The following is a 23,373-nucleotide window of genomic DNA, read 5'->3' as shown; positions in this document are numbered from 1 at the left end:
ACACACAGATCACATTTCACCTTTACTGTAAAGTCTGCACTGGAGCTGTTGGTTTTGCTCTATAAAACCCTTTATAGTTTGAAACCTGTGTAGATGTTCAGCTATATAGTGATGGGGGCCATAAAGAACATGGATAATTGACAAGTTATCTTGGAGACAAGGACGGGCCAGATCCTCAATTTGTGCAAATCATTATAGCTCAGTTGAAAGCATCCCTTCCTGGCAGATAATGACCTGACTTCAGCTATACATACCATCATTACCTCCAGGATGAACTACAGCAGTGCAATATACCTGGGTACTAAGGCTTCAGAGCTTACAAAACTCCAACTAGTACAGAATGCTATGGCATTTTTCCTCACCAACATGAGCTACGGTGAGTACATCACATCTGCCCTTCACTCTCTGCATTGGCTTCCCGTAACCATTATCAAACCACGTCACGTCTTGGACCCAGATCCTCATAGGTATGTAGGAACGTCACGTCCATTGAAATCAATGGGAGTTAGGCACCTCAACCTTTTTTAGATCTGGGCCTTTGCCCTTATCTTCAGCTTGCTCAGTGGTCCTCAGTCACCTGGGCCCAGGATATCCAAAAGATTGCCTGAAGCTCTGGGAAAAAGCCTGTGTTCAACAGCTCTGCTCCTCTGGTACAATGCAACTCTCTACAATAAATATATATCTTGTCTGTGCAGGAGACAGAACTTTCCCAGGGGTCAGACCAAGACTGTGACACAAACAACTACAGAAGCTAAGGCCCATTGCAAATCTCCCCACTTTTTGCTCCAAGTGCAACATGCACTTTTTCAACCTGGCCTTCTCCAATGAGTTTACGTAGCAACATGCACATAAGAACCCACCAAGGCAGGCCCACTATATACTGCAAGACAAATAAATAGCTATCCTTGTCTAATATGGCTGCTATTAGAGCTATCATTTCTTTACATGGCTGAACGTTCTTTTTCCGACTTGGCTTGTTTAACATCTGACTAGAAAAATGATTTAAAAAAAACCCCTCAAAATCAATCACATGGGAGGCAAATATTAATAGAATTGTGAGCAATAAAAGTTATTGCTCAACAGGATTTTAATTCATTCGCTTTTAAATTACAAACGATTTTCCCCCACTTGGCCAAGATTTTAAAAAATAGCTAGTCCTGTTGAGTGCCTCAGCTTTTGGGTGCCTAACTTAAGACCCTTTTCATACGCCTGATTTTCAGAAAGTGCCAAGTCTTCACCCTCTGAAAAGGTAGGGCCCCTTTAAGGTGTTTCACATTGGGTACAAAACCCATTAGTCAATTTTTAAAATCTTAGCTACTTGTTTAGACACCTAAATAAAGGGATCTCAATGGGCATTAGGCACCTAAATACCTTTGTGAATCACACTCTGGGAATCTAACTTTAGGCACTCATTATTTTAAATACTTAATACTTATCTCACAGGGGGTATTGTGAGGATCAATATGTTAAAAGATTGTGAGATGCTCAGATACTATGGAAATGGGGTGGGGGGGGAAAAGGGGTGTCACATAAGTACCTAAGAGAGAAGATAGGAGGCCCCAGATCCATAAAGGTATTGAGTCTCCTAACTTCCATTCAAACCAATGGTCAATGTGACTTTGGCTAGGTCTACACTGGGGGGGGAATCGATTTAAGATATGCAAATTCAGCTACGCGAATAGCGTAGCTGAATTCGACGTATCCGATCCGACTTACCCCGCTGTGAGGACGGCGGCAAATCGACCACTGCGGCTCCCCCGTCAACGGCGCTTACTCCTACCTGGGCTGGTGGAGTACGCGCGTCGATTCGGGGATTGATTGTCGCGTCCCAACGAGACGCGATAATTTGATCCCCGAGAGATCGATTTCTACCCGCCGATCCAGGCGGGTAGTGAAGACAAGCGCTTTGGGCAAGTCAAATCCCTCCCTACCTGTAAAACAGGGATAATAGTACCTATTTACCTAATATACTTCACAGGTGGTTGTGAGGATTAATTAGTTAACAAGTCAAATTAATCTCTAGAGTAAATCTATTGCTTTCCATTAAATTATACCATCAATGAATTTGGCCCAGGACTTTGAAGGAGCAAAATATTCCAGTTACCTAGTTCAATATCTAAGTGAAGACAATATGTTACGGAAAACTGATTGAATACCTTGCATTATGTTCTGCTTGTTCAGCAAGAAGTTGTTTATATATTTAGTTTTGGATGGGAAAGATAAATAATTGTTAAAAACACTGCAATCTAACACAGAGAATAGGGCCTTATCTACATTAGAAATTAGCCTTGATTTTGGCCCGCAGTATAGCTTCACCTGTGAAAACCTCTTCTGGAAGATAAGCTACAATTTACACCACTGGAGTTTTGCCCCAGTTTCAAGCAGAGGCAAGCTCTACTGTTGCCAATGGTAGGAAATAAAAAACAAAACAAAAAAACATACTAGGGAGTTGTAGCTACACTGATGGCTGAAACCAGGCTAATTCCCAATGTAGACCACTTCTACGGGCCTAACTATACCCAGTTTTTGACTGACTTAACTACACTGATAGACACACTGATTTAGTTAAATTAGCACAACCCCTCAGTGTAGCACAACCCCCTAGTGTCATTATATATGTTGATGTAAATTACTGAGATACTCTATACCGACACAAAGACCAAAACTAGTGCCCCTAGTTGGCCGGAATGCCACCCCTGAAAATGTGCCACCCCAAGCACGTGCCTAGAGCTGGCCCTGGAAATAGGCCTATAAGCATCAGGGCTTGTATGTAGCTTGCTCAGTATCCTAACTGGTATCACCAATCCTTGTTTCAGTTCTATTGGCAGCAGACCTTTTCCCTATCTCATCGTGTAACTGCAACAGAATCTTTAGACTCCCTTCTGACAAGCGTTGAAGCATTTCATAAATTATCTTTGCCTGGAGCTGTATACTTCCTTTTCCTAGTGGCTGCAATAAGCTTCTGCACACTCAACTTTTTGTTTAACACATCAGTAGTGTCTCTCTAACCCTTTAATAGTTCACATTTATCTTAAATAAACCTTCTATTTCCCCCTACAAAACTCACTGTTTTGATTCATATCACTGCTGGCCTTGGAGTTATTTTGCTAAAATGTCAGTCTTTCTAAGTTAGAGTCCTCTGTTTCATTGTTTATGATAAGACCAGGTATACTTTTATTTTAAATTCCATGCATTCTTTGAATTTACTTATATTTCTGAAAGCTTTGAATCTTTGTTTAATTTCCCACAAAACTTTCTCCATTTTCCTGTTTTTGGTCTTTTTGATAATCCTTTGTATCACCACCTTACTAATCATTAAATTTTTACTATTTGTTATGTTTTGCTTGCTTGTATGCCTTTTTTCTTTCTTTGATTGCTAATTTGAAATCCTTCTTCCACCAGGAAACCAGATTTCCAAGTCAGGAGCAATATGATACTTTGTAGATGGCCAGATCGCTGCTGCAATTCCTTGTATTACGTTGGTCTAGAATTCTCCTAGGTTGTCACTTGTACAGTTACTACATAAATATTCATCACATTTGATCTTGAAATGGCCCCAATCAGCTTCTCAAAAATTCACGCTAGGAACTCTTTTTGACCTTTCCTCAGCCTTGGTTCTCAATAAGCATAAGGAAGTGATCATTCTTCTTCGAGTGCTTGCTCATATAGATTCCAATTAGGTGTGTGTGCGCCATGTGCACAGTTTGCCGGAAGGTTTTTCCCATAGCAGTGTCTTTCGGGTCAGCTCTGGAGCCCCCTGGAGTTGTGCCTTCATAGCACTGTATATAGGGCCCCACCAATCCACCGCCTCTCCAGTTCCTTCTTATTGCCAGTGATGGTCATTGGAGCCTTTCGTCTCTCATGTTCAACGAGCAATCCTCTAGCCTAGTTTTCTGTAAATAGTTAAAGATAGTTTTTAAAAAGTTAGTTAGATATTTGGATTTGGGTAGTGAGGGGGTGTTTCCCTCCCCTGTTTCCCCATCTCTCTTCTGCGTCCGGGGCATGCCTTGGACCCAGGGGTTTAAGCTGTATGGGGTTTGCCAGAAGCCTATGCCCAAGGGTGACCCACACTCGGCTTGTCTACAGTGCTGGGGGAGTCCCATCGAACGGAGGGGTATGAGATCTGTAGGATTTTTCACCCCCGCATGAAGAAAGAGAGGGACCACAGATCAAAGTTACTACTAATGGGAGCAGCTCTCCACCCTCAGTCCGAGTCGAGCCCCGTGGACACAGCATCGGGCTCCTCAGCGTCAGTGCGCAGCGCACCGACTTCGGTCCGGGAGGTGCCAAGGAAGGACTCTAGGGTCTGAGCCCCTCGGCACCAGCATTCCCCGGCACTGAGCACAGAGTGGGATCAATCTCGGCACCACTCACAGTTTTCTGTCCCAAAGAAGCAGCACAGGAAGACTGATAGAGGGTGTTCATTTTCCTGTGCAAGGGAACGGGAACCACCCAAGGGAGGGCGACCGGTGCAAGACCACACTTCCCTTCCAGCTCAAGAGCCAGCACCATCATCTCCAGGCCCATGGGAGGGACTGTTGAGTCCGGTCCCACCGGAAGAAACCCAGGTGGAAGATTTGGACCTCCCTTCCACATTTGAAACTTATGAGGTGGCATGGGACTTGATAACTCTGACAGGTCCACACTTCCCCAACCATGGTGGCACTGCACCGGTTCCGAGGCCCCAAACGACAGAGGCCACTGGTGCAGTGCAGGAGCAAGCCAGCTATGACTCGGCAATGGTCTCCAACACCCCGGCACCGATCCCCAGCACCGCCATGGTCTCCCTGCATGGACTCAGAGTCCGAATTGGACACAGACTCATGTGTGTCCCAGAGAAGCCAGCACCGTAGCCGTCAGCACTCCCAGACAGCGGGGATGACTCAAACTTCCCCCTGGTACCGTGGCCTCCACAGTGGCAAGTACCAAGTCAGATGCCAACTCAGTGGCCCTTCTGGACCCCATGGGCTTACCACCAGTCCCAGGGGTCCGCCTCAGCATGCTCCTTTTCAGTCGCTTCTGAGAGAAGTGCGTCTAGGGCCAGGGAGCTCTCCTGAGCATCAGTCACCGCTACCACCACAATCGGTACTGCATCCGGCACAGACACCAGAACCGGCATGGACAGCAGAGCCATCACCGGCACCCAGCACTGTACGGTGGCACCGTACTCAGTGGCACCGTACCCAGTGGCATGGCTATAATCAGTACCACAGAAGGTACTGCAGCCGGTGCCACAGCCGGTACCGTGGCCAGCACTGAGGTGGACTCCAGGTGGGCAGGTGGGGCCCTCCCATGTTTGGGGCTCCTCATCATTGTCTCCAGAGGAAGCAGTGGCAGGAACATCGCAGGTCCTCAGATTCACAGGGTCCTCCTCAAAATCCGGAGTGATGGAACCTCGGTGATCCTGGTGGCACTGGCCTGGTCATGACAGCATTGGTACACCATGGTACTGGAGCTATCGGTGGATACTCCAATCACTCTACCGCTAGTTCCGGACCTCATCACTGATCACCACGGAAGGCTTCAGCACCCCAATCTCGAGTCTCTCCACCTCACAGCCTGGAAGTTGCATGGTTGAACCCACTAGAGCTCACTTGCTCAGACGTTGTTAGGGAGGTTCTTCTGGGTAGCAGAAAACCTTTGACCAGAGCTACTTACCTGGCCAAGTGGAAAAGATTTGCGATTTGGTGCTCGCAGAGGCATATCCCTCCGACACAATCGTCGGTCCCCTTTATCTTGGGCTACCTCCTAAAGTTGAAACAGCAGGTACCTAGGAAGGTGGTGGAATATTTCCTTAGAGGTTTACGGTCAGGCTTGACAAAGCCCTGGCTGGGATGATTTAGATGGGGATTGGTCCTGCTTTGAGCAGGGGGTTGGACTAGATGACCTCCTGAGGTCCCTTCCAACCCTGATATTCTATGAAGAAAAAGAGGTTACTTACCTTCTCGTAACTGTTGTTCTTCGAGATGTGTTGCTCATATCCATTCCAATTAGGTGTGCGTGCGTTGTGTGCACAGTTCACCAGAAGGTTTTTCCCCTAGCAGCATCCGTCGGGTCAGCTCTGGAGCCCCCTGGAGTCGCGCCTTCATGGCGCTGCACATAGGGCCCCACTGACCCGCCGCCGCCTCCAGTTCCTTCTTGCCGGACACTCTGACAGAGGGGAAGGCAGGTGGGTTTGGAATGGATATGAGCAACACATCTCAAAGAACAACAGTTACGAGAAGGTGAGTAACCGTTTCTTTCCCATTCCATCTTTATGAAAGGATCTATCCACTGATTAAATCTAGTAGCTGCTCCTGTATTCAGTAACATTTACCATTTAGGTCAGTTTTCTTACTTCCCCATAGCTTATTATGACTACTAAAAGCTCCTCAAATCACAAATGAGTTTTTGATATTAGTTATTTTAGCACTAAAAAAATTAGCTAACGTTGCATGGATTATAAACGTAAATCTGTAAGTACATAAGAACGGCTGTACCGGGTCAGACCAAAGGTCCATCTAGCCCAGTATCCTGTCTACTGACAGTGGCCAGGTGCCCCAGAGGGAGTGGACCAACAGGCAATGATCAAGTGATCTCTCTCCTGCCATCCATCTCCATCCTCTGACAAACAGAGGCTAGGGACACCATTCCTTACCCATCCTGGCTAATAGCATTAATGGACTTAACCACCATGAATTTATCCAGTTCTCTTTTAAACGCTGTTATAGTCCTAGCCTTCACAACCTCCTCAGGTAAGGAGTTCCACAAGTTGACTGTGCACTGCATGAAGAAGAACTTTCTTGTATTTGTTTTAAACCTGCTGCCTATTAATTTCATTTCAAAAGTAAATGCTTTTGTTATTCATGGGACTCTCAATAGCATTATATTCAAAACTTAGTTTCTACACATCAATTTCAACATGGTTATGTCCCTCTTTTATAAATATACAGACCTCCTGCCACTCAGGTAGCCTCTCAGTCACTCTGGAGCATCTCATATCCTGGTGAACTAAACGCAAGTTTACTTATTGGCCACGTTTCTTTACACACATTAAATTAGGCCTTTTTCCCCACTTCAAAGATGGCTCTCTTTAGTTCTTGTCCATGCATTACTAAACTATGTACATTACAGTTAAGGATCATGAAGACCATGTTATTTAAATTGTATTATTGCCTTCTTTTAAAATTGTGTAAAAGAGGTCTCACGAGAGGGTGTCTATCTTTAGATCTTTTTCTGCTGCTTTTGCTATGATTTTAATCCTTTCAGTGTTTCTCCTGGTCTGCGAGGTGCCGTTAATAACTTCTATAATGAATTCTATAAACTTCTCTTTACCTACAAGGAATACATCATCTCCCATTTCTCTCATATTCTCCTGCCTGTCCAACTAGACATTCTGCTGCCCCTGTACATCTTTTCTCTTACTTTTGTCAATTTCTGTTTTCTTCAGTGGGTACCTTTTGATAGTCTCTACATATGATACTATTTGAATAATTCTTTTTTATTTCTACGGCTCACTGTGCTAGCACACATTCTTTATATGCTGCACTGTGCTTTCCCCCCCAATTGCTGCATTTAGGTTCTGTTCCTTCTAGACAGTGTTCCCTACAATGGCTGCCATATGTCCAAATCTTTGACAATTATAGCACTTCATGCACGTGTGTATGGTGGGGGAGGGGAGGAAATATATGGTTTAACCCAGAAAGATCGATACCCCATTTGGATCCTATCTGGAAGTAGCCCATGTTTATGTGTTATGCATGAAGCTGTAGATGGCTGGTTTTCTCCCTCTCTCCTACTAAGTAGCTGTTTAACAAACAATACTTTATCTTCACCTATACTCTTTTTGATATCATTCTCAGATAAATCTAGTGGTAATCCAGACATAACTCGTCCTGTTTCCATCAGGAATTTAGGCAATTGACAAGGAACTTTCATTTTCCCTAAGATTACAGTTGTAGGACATTTTCCAGCTTGCTCGTTAGGGGTATAGTCTATCAGTAGATCTCAACCCTGCGTTATTTGTACATCACCAGCGCTTTGCTTCATCCATTCAGTCGTTAACATCTCCTATTTTCACATCTGCTGTCTCTGATTTGACAATGATAAAAGGTTGACTTTTATCCTGTTTTTCTTTTCTATGCATTCCTTCTTCCAATCCCGATATAGCTAGTCTTCTCCCCCCCACCCACCCCCCGATCTGAGACCATTCTTCACCCCCTGCTTATTCTCTTTCATAGTTCAAAGGAACTCTCTCTTCTCCCCTCACCTCTATTGTCAGTTTCAATGTCCAGCCTCATTTCAGCTGGGGGCCAGCCGCAGCCCTCCACCCAGCCTGCTCCTACACCATCTTCAGCCAGACACTAGCACTCAGTCCCAGCCTCCAGACAGCAGCCTGCCAGCCTGCCTCCAGCTGCTTCAATTCCAGTTTCCAGCCAGGCCCCTCAGAGCCTCACCAACTCTGTCAGCCAAACTCCCCACCCACCCCCCAGTCTGCTTCCCCACTCAACTTGACAGAGTTCACTTGGCTTTTGAGCAGATCCTCCATTTGGAGCATTTTCTGTAGGCCCTCTTCGCCCAGTACTGCTTCTTGACTCTATCAGTCTGTGTGTGGGGTCTGAAAGGTTATTCATGGGAGTACAGATGCAGGATAGGAGCTTCATGTTTTGCTTCTCCAGTAAAACTGTAAGGAAGTAGAGCAAAGATGATTAACAAAGAGTTGTTTTCCTGCATGTTAGTTACAAATGTCTTCACTGAAATGACTAATCAGAAAAATTTTGATCAGCTCTAACATACAGTACTCAGTATTTTCCCATTGGAAAATGTCATTTCATCAGATTTAAAAAAAAAAAAAAAAAAAAAAAGCTTTTCCAGGGAACATGTTGATTTTGACAAAATTTTGTTTAGAAAAAAATTGAAAAGTATTTTGAGAAGGTCAAAATGTTAAAATCAAAACGTTCTGTTCCAAATATATCAAAATGAAACAATATAATATTATAAAAATATGTTCTAAAAGAAAAAAAATCTATCAAAATGAAATATTTTGACTGACCAAAAATGAAATTTTCCTGCAAAATAAAATTGTCAACAAATGTCAAAATTCTGTGTACTGATTTTTTTCCAGTTGAGTATGAAAATCCTTTAAAAAAAAAAAACACACACCAGAGAATTTCCTGTGAAATGAAAATTCTAGGTCCTGCACAACTCTACTGCATATGCTCTTAGCCTGTATGTTAGGTCTGTACAAATTATATATAGTTCCAAGGCAATTGCCCCAGATTGCCTATCAGGCACAGTCCTCTAACACTACTAATTGAAACATTCATTTTTAACTTTGACTCATTAGGGTTATTTTCAATAATTTAATTTGAGAATTAAACCTTTCAGAGTGGCCATCACTGAAAACAAGGGCATGAAAGAATCAAGGCAGATAAAGCTCAATATTATGCTGATGACATGTCGATTTTTATCACTGATCCTGACGGAACTGTGCCTAAATTTCTGCATCTGATTCACATCTTTGAGAAATTATCAGGGTATAGAGGAAATTGGATATCTGAGGTCTCATTTTTCCTCACTGAAAACTCAAATAGGTCCCTAAAGGGTCAAAATATCAAGAGCTGCTACAACGTCATCCATAAAAGGTATACCTAAAATAAACTTGGATCTTTTATTGAATCTTATAAGAGCAGATGAAGACAGATGGACCCATCTCTTATACTCCCACTTTGGGGAAGAATTAATACAATTTAAATTACTCTTGTCCCCCAATTACTATACATCTTGTACTCTCTGCTAATCCAGCTCCCTAATATTTTTCTAAAATACATCAGATTTACATAACTTTTTTTTATGATGCTGAGGACAAGACCCAAATTAACGTTGCATAAATGATTTACCCACACACAGAAGGTAACGCTTCACTTTGTTAATTGTATGATATAGCAAAGGGCTCTTATCTTTTGCCAGCGTCTCTCTCTGTTGGTGATCTCCAGGGTCTCAGCTGAAAGAACGTGCCTTATCTGTGTTACTGTTTCTTCAGTCAGTTTCCTTCTATATGATCAATTTATCATTCAACATCTCAGAACAATTTGATAAGAAGCAACCAATGCAATTCTCTTAAATCCATATGTTCATGTGCAGTTATAGGGCTTTGAGAAAAGAATATATTTAGCACCATATCAGTTTAAAACGCGATTGTCAGATACAGGCTCTGCTTAGAGCAGTGGTCTCCAAACTGTGGGGCACAGCCACCTAGGAGGGCACAGAGGAATGTTCGGGGGTGTGTGGGGTGTGGTGGAGCCTGGACCTGCCCCCCCATGAGAAGTGGGGAGGGAGCACCACCCAGCCCTGCTCTTCCCCCGGACCAGCTCCACTCTCTGCTCTGCCTCCAGCAACAGCTTCACTCCACCCTCTGCTCTGCCCCCAGCCCAGCCCTGCCATCATTCCTTCTCTGCTCCCAGGCCAGCTCCACCACCATCGCCCGCCAGTGCTGCACCCAGCTCCACTGTCAGCCCAAGCTCCTCTGCTGAGCCAACTGTGTAGTAATGGAGGAGGTTGTGGATAGATTCCATTACTGGGGAGGGGGGAGCATGACAGGAAAAGTTTGGGCACCACACCATGGACCTAGAGTGGGGTAGGCAACCTATGGCATGTGTGCTGAAGGTGGCACGCAAGCTGATTTTCAGTGGCACTCACACTGCCTGGGTCCTGGCCACCGGTCTGAGGGGCTCTGCATTTTAATTTAATTTTAAATGAAGCTTCTTAAACATTTGAAAAATCTTACTTACTTTACATACAACAATAGTTTAGTTATATATTAGACTTATAGAAAGAGACCTTCTAAAAATGTTAAAATGTATTACTGGCACGCGAAAACTTAAATCAGAGTGAATAAATGAATACTCGGCACACCACTTCTGAAAGGTTGCCGACCCCTGACCTAGAGGCTTAAATTCAGCACTATAGGATCAAAGCCAACATCTTTATTTTGAGTGCCTCAGTTTTCAGGTATCTAACACAAAGTTTAATTGTTGAGTTTAATTTTCAGAAATGCCAAATCATTTTTTCCTCATAAGGGGGAAGAATGTAATTATTTTTAAAAATCAGTTTAATCTAGGGCCACAAACATTAAAATGCCTTAATCATAATCATATGGTTTTTGCATGGTGTCACTACAGGGCAGAGTTGAGATTGTTTTGGTGCCTTAATTGTTACATTTCCATGCCTTAATGTATTTTGATTTCTTTTAAATTTATCCTTAATTCTTTATTTCCTGCATTTATAATGCTTGGTTTTTTACATCAAAGTAATATTTTAATCAAAATTACTGATATGTGCTCTCAATTGTAACTCCCTCTTACTGTTTATTTGTCTGGGAATATAGAAAAAGATGTCACAAGTATTCACTGTGTTGTGCCCATAGAATCAACACAATGAATACATAAAACCTCTACACATTTTGGAATTTTTGTGAAAATCAGATTAAAAGTACAACACCAAGGTAAACAGTGTAATATGGAACTGTTTCTAACAAAGGGGATCATTCCTGATCCATAAATGATTAAAGCACTTTGCTTAAATTAGTGCAAGATAAATATAGCATCCCATCTCCTGGAAATATTATGTTCAGAGTATGCTGAGCCTTTTGATTTAGCAGTGTCCTCACTGCAAAGTGGGCAGATTACCAGCCCAAGCAAAGGCAGAACCTGGACTCTAACCCAGACCTCAGGCCAGGCAGCACATGTTGAAAGCACCACCAAATTTAGGTTTATGTGTGGATTGGAAGGGGAAAATTAGGAACATCTGGATAACAGCAGCGAAGAAACTCCCTTACTGTTTTGGCTTGAGCTGTTGCTGGATTACAGAAATGGGCTCAGAAAATGATAAAACATCAGTAAAACATCTGGGGTGAGCCATCTGAAAAAAAAACACAAAGCATTATGCCATTTGCTATTAAAAGGTGAAAAATATACCACCAGCAAATCTCATCTTTAAAATCTCATTTTTTGGAAGGATTTCCTATTGCTGCAAAAGTAATTACATTGGAGACGGAAAAAAGACTGGGGCTTAATTCTTTGTTCTGGATTCAGGAATAAAAGCAAGGCAAAGATGGCTTTAAGTCACCTTAACATTTTCCCTGTTCTCAAGCCAGTCAGATGTGTGCCTAACTCTTGACATAGGTCAGAGCAGCGCAGGGCTCCTTTAATTTTCATTCAACTGCCTGTTGCTTCAAGCAGCTGCTCCAGTAGCCAAGAATAGCCAGAGCACAGTAACAGTCCAGACATGCCCCCTTACCTCCAGGGATACCTTCTACACTGAAAGCTGAGAGGAATGGCTTGGCGTTGCTTCTTTGCACTTAGAACAGCTCTTTGCACTCTTGAAGCAGCATAAAGGGACTGCAGTGTATCAGTATCTGGCCTCTTCTCTTGCAAAGGATAACATTGTAGAAGGTTGTCCTCAGTGAACAAATTACATCACATACAGTTTAAAAAGAGGAACTGCAAGCAGAGACTCACTGTATATTGTGGACTTTCCATGTGGTGATACCAAAAATCTTCATAATCCAGATGGCAGAATTGTATGAAAGCCACACTAGAAGAATTACAGTGAACAGAAGCTATTTTTGGCAGCCAGGTTTGGACATTTTCAAAACACCCTGTATGGACTTCTAAAAGAAACTGTTGTGTGAGAAAAGTGAAGAGGGGATTCCTCAGTCTGATACCCCTTTTCTCCCCAGCCTGGACTGTGTTTAGCTTCTTGCTCCAACAGACCAATCTGCCTCTACGGATATCAAATTGTATGTACAGTGCAAGATGTGCCAACAGGCCTGTTCCTGCATCCTGTCATCCCTGGAAATGGGTCCAGAGAATTCACAGCAGCTTTGCAGAGAAGAACAAGCAGATGTTCCTTGTAACAGTTACGCATGCTCAAGATGGCCAAAGGTAATAGCTTCGAATACTATGTCTGCTAGCAATACTGGTGAGGTTGTTGAGGCATGGTGTCTACACAGGAGCTTCTATAAGTCATATCAGACATATGCAGTTCACCTCTGAAGAATTTTAAATAAGAAAGTGGTATAAAACATGGGCAAGGATGGATTAAGGATAAAGTTCCAATGGCTCCCAATGGTAAAGCCCAGTATAGAGCATGTGTGGGAAGCTGAAGTAGCATGCAGGAGCTGAGTGGGCAGAGGGAATAGTTGTGGCAGCCGTAGAGGCAGACTGGTCTGTTGGAGCAAGAAGCTAAACACAGTCCAGGCTGGGGAGAAAAGGGGTATCAGACTGAGGAATCCCCTCTTCACTTTTCTCACACAACAGTTTCTTCTAGAAGTCCATACAGGTACTGACTCTTATTTCAGAAATAAACTACAGATCTTCCTGCATAAGCCTGTGGGACATGAGACACGCTTATTGCTTCACTCATCAAGATCAGCTCCACAAAGGGAAGAAAATCAAAGAAATCTAATGTAATATACTCACTAGTTTATGGTGTTGAGTCTGGCAGAGATTTTTTCCCACCCAAAGCTATTCCCTGGTGGTTTCCTTTCTTTCCATTATGTCAGGATGAAAACATGCTGCCTTACCTGTGCTTGTAAAAACAGTCCTCCAGCCACAGTCCTGCAATGCCCCTGTCCCTGCAACAATAACTGCTCCAGTCCTAATTTTGAACTCCATTGCACTGTGGTCAGTCACTGGAAGTGCCTCCACGCCCAGCTTAAAAATCCTCAGGGTGTTTTGAAAATGTCTCTTTTCCTGCCAATTCACATTTGTGAGCAGATATGCCTGGCCAAGCACAAAAGCAGAGGTCCAGCTAAACCAAGTATTCCTGCCTGGACCAGAAAAGAAGTCCTTGATCTCTTCTTCTACACTCAACCACCAACCCCAATGGGACAGTAGACACCTTGTAAGAACAAGAGAAGGGACCATCAGCACTGCCCAACAAGGACAAGCTCATAAAGGATGGGGACACAGAGCAGCATACAGACCCTGCAGAGAGTCAGGAGCTTTTTCATATGCAAGTGGCCCCACCAAGACCCAGAGGAGCCCAGAGAGGAAGGGAAAGGAAGCACAGGTAGGTGCATTGCTGCATGATTTTTTTAAATGTGTTTTTTCTTTGCAATGTCTGAACCACCCTCCTCCTCAATTCCTTCCGTCATTCAAAATGGCACCCTTCTGCATGGTCAGAAAACAAAGGAACTGACTTTTAAAATAATCAGTTGATTTTAAAACCCATGAACTGGCGACAAAATAAGAGAATATTAGAATCATTTAGAGGCCAGCATGTTTTGGCATTGAGATAGTGTTTTATAAAAGCTGAAATTCTAACATTAAAAATCAAATTTGTTACAAACAAACAGAAAGATACCGACACCAATATATCAGCTGAAAAATAAAAGACGTAGGAAATTAAACGTATCCTTCGCAAGCAATCCGGTGTTTGTTCATTGTGTATATGCATTTAATAAAATTACATTTTGGGGGGTAGTGGGGGGTGGAAAAATACAGACACAGTATATTTATTGGGTTTCACCAGACAGAATTATCAGACTAAAGCACCATCCCTTCCCACCAAATTCATAAAAGGTGTTTATAAATAACCTGAGAGCCATAGTCAGGCCAAAGTCAGACGTACACAAAAGCAGCGCACAGCAATACAAGGGCACAATGATAAAATGATCTTTTAAGGCCTTCCTCAGCTGGACAGCTCCTTGATAGGCTGTTGTCGTTGCCCTTGTGTCTGGCTGTTAAAAATTCAGCAGACAGCTTTCCAATTCCCCCTCTCCACCCTGCCGGTAAGGTTTCTCCCTTTGCTTCACAAATATTATTTAATACGTGACATACAGCAACAACAACAGGCATTGTCTCTCTCTCTCTGGTGTTTGGCTGATTCTTGCTCATATGTTCAGGGTTTAACTGATTGCCATATGTGAGGGTGGGATGGAATTCCCCCCCCCCCCCCGCCCCCCGGTCAGATTGGAAGTGACCTTGGGGGCTTTTATTTATTTGCCTTCCTCTGCAGCTTGTGGATCATTTGCCACGAGTAACTAGGTCTCTCTCATGCAATCATTTCCCTGCCACTGCAGTGGCCTCACGCACTAGTGCACCTTGGTCCCTCCTATTCTCTGCCCTTGGCACATAATGGTCTAGTTTCTGATGGGCTGTAATACTTCGGGCTAATTTCAGTTGCTGGGTTTGGAGTTGGGAATGGCTGGGGGGTGGCCTGTGACATACAGGAGGTCAGACCAGATGATCTGGTGGTCCTTTCTGACTTTAAATTCTCTAACCACAGCATTGCAGAGACCCCAGGAGAGGGCAACACTTACAATTCTAATGAGACCTCCCTGCTTTGGCTACCAAGGTTAGTCACAGTTTCATACTCATGTGCATGCTATAACCATTGCAGTTAAATACAAACACATTGTAATAACTTTGCTTCCTTGTAACCCAGCATTGTAAATGTACAGTATATGCTCTTTTTAAAGGGGAATTTAACTATATGGAAAAGCCATAGCAGTACCATCAAGCTGTTCTTAAACTAGAGGAACATTAGACACTAATAAAGGCTTCTAAAAGGACCTGGCTGCAATCTTAATTATGGGACCACGGCTGGTCTGGATCCCAACTCCCCAACCTCCTTGATACAGTATGAAAGATGCAGCCAGTTTTGCTTTTCCACCTCTGTTGTGAGATAGAATTAATCTACCCACCATTTTGAATGAAATGAGCCTTAATTGTTAGAATGGATTCCGAAGGTGTCCTTTCCATAAACGATTACCTATTTAATATTATAATTAATATAATTAATAATATAATACCTAGTTACTCGTGGCAAATGATCCACAAGCTGCAGAGGAAGGCAAATAAATAAAAGCCCCCAAGGTCACTTCCAATCTGACCGGGGGGTGGGGGGATTCCATCCCACCCTCACATATGGCAATCAGTTAAACCCTGAACATATGAGCAAGAATCAGCCAAACACCAGAGAGAGAGAGACAATGCCTGTTGTTGTTGCTGTATGTCACGTATTAAATAATATTTGTGAAGCAAAGGGAGAAACCTTACCGGCAGGGTGGAGAGGGGGAATTGGAAAGCTGTCTGCTGAATTTTTAACAGCCTTTGATATGCTTTGCTGGGTATAAGGCACCGAAAGACACCAGGCCTGCCCCCAAGAACTTACTATTTCAATAGACAGAAAACAAGATGCACCGGAAGACTGTGGAAGTTAGTCACAGAGCAGTTTACAACACCTGTATTTCAATGAAGGGCTGAGATTACTATTTTTTAAACCTTGGGAAAGAACTGAGTTTTAAGGAGGGAATTTGAATTAAGAGAAGCTGGGTGCCTGTTGTTGAGGCATTGGGAAGTCTTTCCCTGTGTAGAGAATAGTACTGAAGAAGGCAGGAGAAAGAGAGTTCTATTTCAGCTCTCAACGTTTTGAGCAGCAAATAAATGAGTAGTTTCAGTTGTCATTATAGTTTTCTCAGAGTCTGTATAAAGAAGTATGGTTGGCACATTTTTCTCTCTAGTGATAGCTTTTAGCAGGGGAAATCAAACACGGAGATTCATGCGTTAAGCAGTCACTCTAGAACCACTCCACAGCTGCTAGGCAACAAATCTCCTGGTTTTCCTTTACAGACTTCCTCACTTTGTTAAGGTTACAGATATTTAAATATAAAGTTTAGGGGGGCGGGATAGCTCAGTGGTTTGAGCATTGGCCTGCTAAACCCAGGGTTGTGAGTTCAATCCTCAAGGGGGCCATTTAGGGATCTGAGGCAAAAATCTGTCTGGGGATTGGTCCTGCTTTGAGCAGGGGGTTGGACTAGATGACCTCCTGAGGTCCCTTCCCACCCTGATATTCTATGATATAATTCACACTTGATACTTTCACACACACACTCCATTATTCTGAGAGTGGTTCTCCATCTTTATTGTGTGACTATAATATGTAGGTGAGTATCACCTGCAAGCTTCAGAGCTTGAGAATGGCAGACTCAGCTCTTTTCCAACCACTTCAGAATTCTGTCAGCAAATAGGCTGGAGTCTGCACAGCTAGCAGCATTCTAGACCTTAGGTTAATAGTTGACCAGTCCTTAGCTGCTGGGGAAACAGAAACCAGTAGCCCATATCCAAATAGGTACAGGGATCAGATCCATTTACTGGTTCTGGTAAATCAGTTACTCTCGGGTCTCCAGGCAGTGCTTAATTTGTAATTAAAAGAGGTGCCAGGGCTCAAGAAATGTTTTTACTTTCATAACGGATGCGGCAAGCCCAGAGGTGCCAGGGCTATGAACTACCCAGCCTAGAGGTGTTGAGGCTCAGCCCTGGCACAACACAAGCATTGTCTACAGGGCTGACCAACTCCTGTATGTCTAGCCTCACACTCTATTTGGCTCAGCTATCAGAGGGTAAATGGGTGTGATCTGCACTACTGCAGATGCCCAACCACTTTTCTTTACAGGAAGTAGGTTTTTGTTTCCAAAAAGATAAATTCTTTGCAAGGTATTCTTCACAGGCACTGCGGCGTGGTTTGCAATCAAACACTTTTTACATTTTTAGCATTTCGAGAGCAATTAAAAAAGAAAAATGTTAAAATAAACTAACCCTCACCCCAATCCTCTGACTATTTCCAGTCATTGCATAATGGAACACAAAGGATTCTTATAAGCCAGCTGCTGTGGTGTCCCAGATTGTGTAGTGCACATATGTGCAATTCAGTCGGAGGCACTCCAAAACAGCGGCAGCAGGACTCAGCATCAGAGCCAGAGCATAGCACCAAAGGACACCTTTTAGAGTATCTCAAAAGAGCATTTCTATTCTGAAAAGCAACTGTATTGAATAAATAGTAGCACCTTCTTACTCAGCTCTGTCTGCTATATATATATTCAGAGTTATTTGTGCTGACTTCAGCGTACTGTTTTTATTCCTGTTAGCTGTGTTGGCTCTGCAAGGCTAAGAATGAAAGAGTCTGGCTGTCAGAAGGAACTGTTAAGCGAAAGCTGAGATTCTTGAGCACAGTTTTGCACCAGAGGCTGAATTCTACAACAGTGAAATCTTGGAGTACACCATGTCTTGACTTGTGACTAAATTAAGTTTTAATTGCATTTTACTCCTGCTAGCCCTGTAGAGCCAACACAGGTAGGAGGGAGGGAGTTGAAGATTTTATTCCCTCTTGTGCATCCTCAATAGTAGTGTTTACAAAGTTCCAATTACAGGACTAATAAATCACATCTATCCAAAACCACCGATGGCAATGGGGATGCACAGGTGCCATTGAAGATCTTATTTACCCTGTAGAATATTTATTACAAGTGATGTGTGAGGCAGAAAGATCCCCGCTCAATTCTTTATTCACAGGCGGAGATTGCAAGGCTGGCAGTTGAAACACAAGCAAACATCTTTTAACCTGTAAACCAAGCACATTTGACCTGGAATCTTTCAGACACTAAGCATGGAACTCCACAATGCCAATTTTACTGTCATTTTCAAGTAGAACCAGAGTTAAGCACCGAACACTGTAATATTATGCAGGGAACAATCTAGACTGAACAGCTGTGTCCTCTCAGTTCTTCAACATGGGCCGCCTTTCACACTGCTTCTCTGTGAGAAGCACCACTCCTGGTCATAGAATCATAGATTATTCGGGTTGGAAGGGACCTCAGGAGGTCATCTAGTCCAACCCCCTGCTCAAAGCAGGACCAATCCCCAACTAAATCCCCAAATGATTGAACTCACAACCCTAGGTTTAGCAGGCCAATGCTCAAACCACTGAGCTATCCCTCCCTCTGGTCACATCAGCTGCTAGCATGCAAAAATCATTCCCATCTGAATTAAATCAACCACTCCTGAATTATATTACAGAGAAACACCTGCAAATTCCCAGTCCCAGACTTGTTCCAGGAATGTGCATCTTGTACTTCCCAGCTCTTGCCTTCTGGACAATATAAGCTCATAGAAAGTCTGTCATTTCATTAATAAAAGGTGATATGCACAAACCCAGTTATTTCAAATGTAGTTTGCCAAAAACTTCAATCCAAACACACCAGCTTAGATAATAAACTTGTTTTAACTACTTAAAAATCCATCTTTCTGTGATTACAAGTAATGAGGCATAAAAGTCAGAATTGATTACAAAGAAATAAAAGGTAAAATACAGACTAATACCTAATTTAACAAGCTAAGTGAATTTAAGGCAAAAGGTTTCTCTTACCACATGCTTACAGTTGTCTGGCTGGGTTCCTTCAACCAGGGCCACAGTTCAATAATGCTTTGTCTTTCAAACTTTGTTGAGGAGAGAGGTGATTTGAGGCCTCTGTTACTCATTTTTATATCTTTTCCTCCTCTTTGAGAAATCATCTCCAGCTTGGGTTCAGGCAACAGCCAGTCTGTTTACATGAAAACCCCCAGCTGTTATATTGCCAAGATCTAAATTTCTCTCTCAGACCCTTCTTCCTGCCAAAGAATGGCTACTTAACCAGGTGATAGTCCATCTGATTTTGTTGATGCCTGCTTTTCTAAACTGGGAGCATATCTCAGCAATATCATACAGTAGGATCTTATAACTTCACATACAATGATCAGCAAATTATGAGTTTTCAAATGAGGCATACTTTTTACAAGAGTTTATCATAGTTTTGTAAAAGTGGTGAATATAAGGATACAGACTGTCAAATGCATTTCTTGAATGGACTCCATAAAAGCCACAGTAGCTGCTGGATTGCATAGTTGGCCACTATGCAGCACTGGGGAAACTTTCAAAAGTACCCTTAATTAGGGACTGACCCTGCTCCCATTGAAGTCAGTAGAACTCCCATACACCATAGTGGTGCAGGATTGGACCCCTGATGAGCATATGTGAACATTTCTGTAAAATGCATTACATAGCAGTAGAAATGCCTACAGGTTTGCACCCCCAACACAACATGGTGGTGCATCATTGAGGATGCAAGATGCACCTCAGAATCCTTGTGCACAGTTGTGCAGTCCAGACCATATTTGCATTTCCTGCACTGGACAGAGACTGTTCTCCTTATGTATTCCTTGGGAATGAAGATGAGGTAGGGGAGTCCCCCACAAACCCTAGCCATGCACCAGCAAGTGGAGCTGGCTGGTCATGCACGGAAGAATAACCTGCACCCCTTGAGACACGTACTGGCCAGCCCTGGGAGAAGTTCTGCTTTTCTGAGTTACCTCAGGGATGGTGCAACTCCAGCTCTACCCCCAAGCAGGACTGTAACTTAAAGGTACATCTGAGCCCTGAATAAGCACATATAAAGCAGAAGCAAGTTTAGCACCCCACCTAAAAAATTTAGATCTAAAGCAGGCAGTGGTTATATCGTGGACAAACTAATACAGGGCATTGACCAAGAACTGGGGAATTTTGACTAGGCAAGTCCCACTCAGCCTACAGTATGTTAGTGTCCTATTCTAAATCCATAATGCCTGACTCCCTAGAGCAAAGATTACACTTTCAAGTTAATTGGTTATGTTTTCAAAGTTTAGTACTACAAATCAATCAGGAAATTCATTTCAGTAGAGTGCTCCTCTCTTTCTCTCTCTCTCACTCAAGTCAATTTCAAATGCTCCGCTCTACAAGTTTCTCTTCTTTTCAATTACTGTATCCCATGGTAGTAAATAAATTTATTTCAAGTGCACACATCTCATTTTTTTCAATTACAGTTCCCTCTCAAGTAATCTAATTTCTTTCAAGTCTTCAATTTACTTCCAACTTTCTCTCCAACAAGTTTACACATCAGGTATTAGAAACACATCTTAGACTCCTCTGAGGTTTAGAACGTAGTTTTTGTCTTCATTACCTTTAAATTGGTTAAACACTGGGTATAGTTTCTGTAAGCTGTAAAATACAGTAGATGATATATGTGAATGCCATGAAGCTTTGGGGTTTCTTTCCTTGCATCCTACTTAGTGCCAATAGTTGTTCCTCTCAGTTGTAGGAATGATTGTAAATATCATGAATGTGACCCAAGTTTGATTTAAAGAGTATTTATTCTAAATTGCAGCAATAGCAAACATGATAATTAAATAATACTGGAAAGCTGTATTGTCATGTGTGACAGACTGATCCTTATCTCTGACTCTGCATAGAGATTGGTGGAAGCATTAAAACAAGTACATAAGAGTATATAGTTATGAATCTATATATGGGAAAGATAGATGACTGAATGAATTAGAGCTGTTAGACTGAATGGGCCTGGAGGCTGAGCTACCTACTCACCCCTAGAAGATGGTTCCTCCAGGGCACGCTGGCAGCACATGGGGAGAGACTGTGGGGCAACTTGTACTGCTGCTGCCTATGCTCTTTTCTTCTGTGGATAAGGAGAGGATTTCAGACTCTGGAGCTGCCATTCTGGCACCTTTCATAAGTGCTTAATTAAAATTTCAAAATCTTAAAGCTGGAAAAAAAATAAACATACTTGTTAATTACAATATAAGACTCACCTAAGCCAGCTGCACATTCATAAGGGGTTTAGAATGAGGGCAGAGGTACACAGCCCTTCATAAGCAGTAGGGAACTACAGCAAGATTGTAACAGGGGTCTTGGAGGGCTGGCCAGACTAGTGGTTGGCACACCTGGTCTCCAGCCCCTTGTTTCCCTTGTTGAGGTGCCTCCATCTTTTAGGCTGTGGAGGTAGGGGAGACCCAGGCCCTCCCACTCCATCAGGTCCCAGCCCAGGGCCCTGTGTGAGTCAACCTATCCCCTACTCCTCCTACCCCCCCGGGCTACTTCCTACCATTGTCTCTTCAGTTTGGGGCATGACCCCTATTATCCAGTTCACTGGGGTGGCTTACCTTCCTTAGTGCCCTTCCATGGATCCTGGGCAGCTCCCTGCTGCAGTCACAGGCTCCTTCAGTAAGGTTGCCAGGTGTCTGGTTTTTGACTGAAACACTTGGTCGAAAAGGGACCCTGGCGGCTCCAGTCAGCAGCCGCTAAAAGTCCGATTGGTGGCGCAGTGGGGTGAAGGCAAGCTCCCTGCCTGCCGTGGCTCCATGCAGGTCTCGGAAGCAGTGGCATGTCCCCCCCAGCTCCTACATGTGGAGGCAGCTGGGGGCTCTGCATGCTCCCCTGCCCCAGCCACTGCCCCCGCAGCTCCCATTGGCCAGGAACCGAGACTAACGGGAGCGGCGCCTACTGACAGGGAATCACGCAGGGCCACTTGTCCACGACTCCGCATAGGAGCTAGAGGGGGGACATGCCACTGCTTCTGAGAGCAGCCTGAAGTAAGCGCTGCCTGCAGCCTGCAACCCTGCCCCCTCCCGATCCCCGGTGACCCAACTCCCTGACCCAGCCCTGATCCCCCTCCTGCCCGCCGAACCCCTTGGTCCCAGCCTGCAGCAACCTCCTGAACCCCAAACCCCTCATCCCCCCCAGAGCCTGCACCCCAGCCAGAGCCCTCATCCCCCCGCCCCAGCGCTGATCCCCCTCCCACTCTCTGAACCCCTCAGTCCCAGCCCAGAGCACCCTCCTGTACTCCAAACCCCTCATCCCCCCGCCCCAGCACTGATCCCCCTCCCACCCTCTGAACCCCTCAGTCCCAGCCCAGAGCACCCTCCTGTACTCCAAACCCCTCATCCCCAGCCCCACCCCAGGAACCCTCACCCCCTTGCACCCCAACCCACTGCTCCAGCCCAGAGCCGCCTCCCACACCCTGAACTCCTCATTTCTGGCCCCACCCCAGAACCCACAGCCCCAGCCCAGAGCCCGTACCCCCTCACACACCTCAACCCCCTGCCTCAGCCCAGGGCCCCCTCCCATACTCCAAACGCCTTGGCTCCACCCCCCATCCCAGAGCCCCCTCCTGCATCCCAAACTCCTCATCCTTGGCCCTAACACACCCCAAATCAGGCTACAGGTTAGCTGGGCCCAAAGGCTCTCTTTAACCCTTGCCGTGCTGGTGGGCAATTTCTCTGCTTCATCACAACGATAAATAAATATGTTTCTGGGACTTATGCATTTGCTTAGGTAGCTTGCTGAACTGGGGCCTAAATCAAGGCTTCATTGTAGCACTTTCCAGATGTTTCTGGTATTTTGATCCAGCCACACTACAAAGGAGAGAATAGCAATAAACACATTTTTATTTGGATTCTAAATCAATTTTCTTTTTAGTTTCTGACAAAGGTAGGTGTGATCCAATGTGGATACACTCTGTGTTAGGGGGCTTATCCCCTATGTCCATTTGCCATTACGGCCCAGTCCCAAGCCAGTAGCAGGTAACTGAGCAGTCTGATGCCATCTCTGCCAACTCTCTCCTTTCTCACAGAGTGAGTCCTTAGCTCTTTTTGTTGAGATGTCTTTTCTGATTCCTGATGCCTTTAGGAAATACTCCCTCTAATTTTGGACATTAGAACAGAAAGCAACCCTCTGTCTCCATCACTC

At 44.0% G+C, this 23,373-nt stretch overlaps 1 long non-coding RNA gene across 2 annotated transcripts; it reads right to left on the bottom strand.

The window, feature by feature from the left end:
- Positions 1-1,903: 1,903 nt before the first annotated feature.
- LOC128827469 (uncharacterized) lies at positions 1,904-19,221 on the bottom strand. 2 transcript variants are annotated; one of them, XR_008442961.1, is made up of 4 exons: positions 19,189-19,221; positions 11,816-11,898; positions 8,490-8,662; positions 1,904-3,893 (listed from the first exon to the last, which is right to left on the bottom strand). It is a non-coding gene; the product is annotated as an uncharacterized LOC128827469 (long non-coding RNA). The 2 variants fall into 2 exon arrangements; XR_008442963.1 differs by lacking the exon at positions 19,189-19,221 and adding an exon at positions 12,498-12,565.
- Positions 19,222-23,373: the final 4,152 nt, after the last annotated feature.

This window comes from Malaclemys terrapin, chromosome 1, assembly GCF_027887155.1.
Source record: "Malaclemys terrapin pileata isolate rMalTer1 chromosome 1, rMalTer1.hap1, whole genome shotgun sequence".
NCBI lineage: Eukaryota > Metazoa > Chordata > Testudines > Emydidae > Malaclemys > Malaclemys terrapin.
Note: the sequence above shows the minus strand (reverse complement) of the source record. Positions and strands in the feature narration are given on the sequence as shown.